The sequence below is a fragment of the Gordionus sp. m RMFG-2023 genome, chromosome 2 (genome assembly GCF_954871325.1).
Source record: "Gordionus sp. m RMFG-2023 chromosome 2, tfGorSpeb1-WG-v2, whole genome shotgun sequence".
NCBI lineage: Eukaryota > Metazoa > Nematomorpha > Gordioida > Chordodea > Parachordodidae > Gordionus > Gordionus sp. m RMFG-2023.
This window is the reverse complement of record NC_088776.1, coordinates 42,093,343-42,099,559: the sequence shown is the minus strand read 5'-3', so window position 1 is coordinate 42,099,559 and position 6,217 is coordinate 42,093,343.

Sequence of the window (6,217 nt, the reverse complement as noted above, 5' to 3'; positions counted from 1 at the left end):
TTGATGTATTTTTTCACGTTATTGGTTCAAAATAAATTTAAAAAATTTTTTTGTGGTAAAAACGTTGGAAGGGAAATAGCTAACATCTTATATGCAATTTTGAATATTTTTATATCATTCTACTCAGAATTAAATTTCTTATCCAATTATGCTTAGATGTATTTTTTTACGTTTCCGGTTCAAAAACCAACATTTTTGTCGCGAAAACGTTCGAAGGGAAAAGGCTAACATCTTAAGTTTAATTTTATAAATTTTTATATCATTGAACTCAGAATTAAATTTCCTATCTAAATATGCTTTGATGTAATTTTTTACGTTATCGGTTCAAAAAATAAAATTTTTTTGTGGTAAAAACGTTGGAAGGGAAAAGGCTAACATCTTATATGCAATTTTGAATATTTTTATATCATTCTACTCAGAATTATATTTCCTATCCAATTATGCTTAGATGTATTTTTTTACGCTTCCGGTTCAAAAAATAACATTTTTGTCGCGAAAACGTTCGAAAGGAAAAGGCTAACATCTTAAGTTTAATTTTATAAATTTTTATATCATTGAACTCAGAATTAAATTTCCTATCTAAATATGCTTTGATGTAATTTTTTACGTTATCGGTTCAAAAAATAAATTTTAAAAATTTTTTTGTGGTAAAAACGTTGGAAGGGAAAAGGCTAACATCTTATATGCAATTTTGAATATTTTTATATCATTCTACTCAGAATTTATTAAAATTTATTTTTTGAACCGATAACGTAAAAAAATACATCAAAGCATATTTAGATAGGAAATTTAATTCTGAGTTCAATGATATAAAAATTTATAAAATTAAACTTAAGATGTTAGCCTTTTCCCTTCGAACGTTTTCGCGACAAAAATGTTATTTTTTGAACCGGAAACGTAAAAAAATACATCTAAGCATAATTGGATAGGAAATTTAATTCTGAGTAGAATGATATAAAAATATTCAAAATTGCATATAAGATGTTAGCCTTTTCCCTTCCAACGTTTTTACCACAAAAAAATATTTTAAATTTATTTTTTGAACCAATAACGTAAAAAATACATCAAAGCATATTTAGATAGGAAATTTAATTCTGAGTTCAATGATATAAAAATTTATAAAATTAAACTTAAGATGTTAGGCTTTTCCCTTCGAACGTTTTCGCGACAAAAATGTTATTTTTTGAACCGGAAACGTAAAAAAATACATCTAAGCATAATTGGATAGGAAATTTAATTCTGAGTAGAATGATATAAAAATATTCAAAATTGCATATAAGATGTTAGCCTTTTCCCTTCCAACGTTTTTACCACAAAAAAATTTTTTAAATTTATTTTTTGAACCAATAACGTAAAAAAATACATCAAAGCATATTTAGATAGGAAATTTAATTCTGAGTTCAATGATATAAAAATTTATAAAATTAAACTTAAGATGTTAGCCTTTTCCCTTCGAACGTTTTCGCGACAAAAATGTTATTTTTTGAACCGGAAACGTAAAAAAATACATCTAAGCATAATTGGATAGGAAATTTAATTCTGAGTAAAATGATATAAAAATATTCAAAATTGCATATAAGATGTTAGCCTTTTCCCTTCCAACGTTTTTACCACAAAAAAATTATTAAAATATATTTTTTGAACCGATAACGTAAAAAAATACATCAAAGCATATTTAGATAGGAAATTTAATTCTGAGTTCAATGATATAAAAATTTATAAAATTAAACTTAAGATGTTAGCCTTTTCCCTTCGAACGTTTTCGCGACAAAAATGTTATTTTTTGAATCGGAAACGTAAAAAAATACATCTAAGCATAATTGGATAGGAAATTTAATTCTGAGTAGAATGATATAAAAATATTCAAAATTGCATATAAGATGTTAGCCTTTTCCCTTCCAACGTTTTTACCACAAAAAAATTTTTAAAATTTATTTTTTGAACCGATAACGTAAAAAAATACATCAAAGCATATTTAGATAGGAAATTTAATTCTGAGTTCAATGATATAAAAATTTATAAAATTAAACTTAAGATGTTAGCCTTTTCCCTTCGAACGTTTTCGCGACAAAAATGTTATTTTTTGAACCGGAAACGTAAAAAAATACATCTAAGCATAATTGGATAGGAAATTTAATTCTGAGTAGAATGATATAAAAATATTCAAAATTGCATATAAGATGTTAGCCTTTTCCCTTCCAACGTTTTTACCACAAAAAAATATTTTAAATTTATTTTTTGAACCAATAACGTAAAAAAATACATCAAAGCATATTTAGATAGGAAATTTAATTCTGAGTTCAATGATATAAAAATTTATAAAATTAAACTTAAGATGTAAGCCTTTTCCCTTCGAACGTTTTCGCGACAAAAATGTTATTTTTTGAACCGGAAACGTAAAAAAATACATCTAAGCATAATTGGATAGGAAATTTAATTCTGAGTAGAATGATATAAAAATATTCAAAATTGCATATAAGATGTTAGCTATTTCCCTTCCAACGTTTTTACCACAAAAAAATTTTTAAAATTTATTTTTTGAACCAATAACGTGAAAAAATACATCAAAGCATATTTAGATAGGAAATTTAATTCTGATATAATGATATAAAAATATTCAAAATTGCATATAAGATGTTAGCCTTTTCCCTAATCCAGTACTCACAATATCGTTATACTTACTATCAATTTAGTTTTGAAAAAAAACTTAAATAGAATATACATATAATTTTAAAAAGTCCATTATTTTAAAATAACCAAATAATTTAATTAAAAATATAAATTAAAAATTAATGAAATTAAATAAAATTATAATCGCAATTTATTTCAAAGAATTAATAAAAAAATTGAAATAATATAATCCATTTTTTTAAAATAACCAAATATAATTTAATTAAAAATAAAAATTTAATAAAAATAAAAATATAACCGCAATTTATTTCAAAGAATTAATAAAAAAATTGAAAAGATCTTAAAATTTCCATTTTTTAAATATATTATATTCCATTTTTTTTAAATAAATAAATATAATTTAATTAAAAATATAAATTAAAAATTAATAAAATTAATAAAATTAAAACCGCAATTTATTTCAAAGAATTAATAAAAAAATTGAAAAGATCTTAAATTTTCCATTTTTTTAATATATTATAATGTAATGTTATTATAATATTTTTCTCGTAAAAAAAGTAATAAATCAATCAAATTACACATTAATTATTTTCTTTGTTATTTTTATTTTCAATATTATTTTTTAGCCTTTCGTATCATGCAGCCTTTCGACTTTTAGACCTTGCGATAAATAATACATTTTTTGAAAAAATATAAATAATACATTTTTTGAAAAAATATAAATAATACATTTTTTGAAAAAATATAAATAATACATTTTTTGAAAAAATATAAATAATACATTTTTTGAAAAAATATAAATAATACATTTTTTGAAAAAATATAAATAATACATTTTTTGAAAAAATATAAATAATACATTTTTTGAAAAAATATAAATAATACATTTTTTGAAAAAATATAAATAATACATTTTTTGAAAAAATATAAATAATACATTTTTTGAAAAAATATAAATAATACATTTTTTGAAAAAATATAAATAATACATTTTTTGAAAAAATATAAATAATACATTTTTTGAAAAAATATAAATAATACATTTTTTGAAAAAATATAAATAATACATTTTTTGAAAAAATATAAATAATACATTTTTTGAAAAAATATAAATAATACATTTTTTAAAAAAATATAAATAATACATTTTTTAAAAAAATATAAATAATACATTTTTTAAAAAAATATAAATAATACATTTTTTAAAAAAATATAAATAATACATTTTTTAAAAAAATATAAATAATACATTTTTTAAAAAAATATAAATAATACATTTTTTAAAAAAATATAAATAATACATTTTTTAAAAAAATATAAATAATACATTTTTTAAAAAAATATAAATAATACATTTTTTAAAAAAATATAAATAATACATTTTTTAAAAAAATATAAATAATACATTTTTTAAAAATATTCGGAAATATTAAATTTTTCTAATAAATAAAATAAAAATATTTTTAAAATTGAACGAACGTTAAATTCGAACGCGTTCGTCATAAAAAAGGAACGCGTTCAAGTTCAAAGTTCGTCAAAAATAAAAGGAACGCCGTTCATCATTTTTTTCAAAAAAACGAACTTCGTTCACGAACAACACTTTTCGAAATCTCAAAAATGGTAAAATTTAGGTCTTTATACGGATATATTTTAAAAAGTATCGAATAAAAATCTCTGAAAATTGGTGATAGTGTTAAACCTATATTTCTTTATAAATATACTAATTTTTATAATTTTTTATCGATTGGTTTTTGAGAAAAATAGTAGAATTTTGTTTTGGGGGTCTTAAGTTTTCAATTTAAATTACTATCAAAATTATTAACTTTAGAAGATAAATTTTATATAATTTTGCTTCAAATATGCTCAAGATTATATATTAATTCTAATTATGTTTCAAAAGTACTCTATGCCTTAAAAATTCAACCAAAATCTATAAATTAAAAAAGTTGGTACAGATATTTTCGAACTTTTTAATTTGTACACTTTTATTGAATTTTCTCTGCATAAAGCATTTTTAAAGCAAAATTAAGGTAATATTTATCTTTTTTAGTTGTATTTAGTAATATTTTATGCATTCATTATCAATTTATACCAAAATCAGGTATCTGTACCCACTTTTTTAATTTGTACTCTTTTTGAATTGAGCATTTTTGAAGCAAAATTCATTTAAAATGCAATAATTGGTAATTTTTTCATATTTCATATTTTATATTAATATTTATCTTTTTTAGATGTATTTAAGAATATTTGTTTTTTTAATCAATTTATATCAAAATATATGATTTTCCAATATAGTACCTTGAAAATGTAGTATGGGCAATAAATAATAATGCCAAATAACGAATAGGAAGAAAGGAGAAGAATTATTTTTTTTCGCGCTTAATTTTTCATAAAAATTTAATTTCTTTCATTAATTTTTTTTAAAAATTGGAATTTAAATATTATTCAAATTCCCTCCTTATATAATATTCTACAAAAAATTAATGCCGAGGTCCCCTTGTTTAAAGTGTGTCTTTAAATTTTGTTACATCTGTGCGGGCTAAAAAATGTCCAATTTCTCCAATCATTCAAAGGATTTATGAAATTTATTACAATATTCCACTCTGCGATTTGGATAAACCATTTGCCCCTAATTTCATATGTAAAACATTTTATAATTCTTTTAATTCATGAATAAATGGAAAACGGTCATACTTGCCTTAATCGAAACCTGCATTTTGGCACGTAGCAAGAAATCATTCGTGGGATTGTTATTTTTGCTCGATTAGTACATTTAGGTTTAACAAAAAAATAAGAGGAAAATTCGTTATCCTGAAATTTCGTCGGTTGTTTGTCCGGTAAAATATAATATGCATACAACAGTTTCTTTTTTTAATAGTTCGCAGCTGGAAAAATTACGTTGCCAGGACAATGACAATATTGATCTTAAGTATCATCGCGAAGAGGATTCGCCATTTATGTCACAAGAGCAACTAAATGACATAACCAGAAATTTACAACTTTCAAAAAGAAAGTCCAAATTTTTAGCCTCAATGCTTAATGATTTTAAAATTTAAAAAAATGGTTGGAACTTCATACCTATTCCGTGGAGCATCGTTTAAAAATTTATTCTCTTACGAAAATTTTTTATATTATTCCAACAATCTAGGTCAACTTTTTTACAACTTAATATTGAATTGGTGCCCGATGAATGGCGCTTGTTCATCGATTCAAGCAAAAACAGCTTGAAAGGTTTTGCTTCATAACGGAAATTCTAAGCCATCAATTCCCATCGCCTTCCAACCAGTTAAATGAATCATATGAAAATATGAAATATTTATTGTCAAAAATAAATTATTCCATACGAATTTAAGATATGCTGCGATCTAAAAATGATAGCAATCCTGACGGGCCTTCAGTTAGGCTACACCAAGCATTCGTGTTTTCTTTGTCTCTGGAATTCCAGAGAAACTCTTAAACATTATACAGTATCTGAATGGGAGGATCGTCCCAACGTTCTTGAAAAAAATCGCGTAAAGTAAGCTATATTAAAAAAGATTTTATAAATAAAGGTATATTTAAAAATTATAGGTTGTTTAAAAATTGA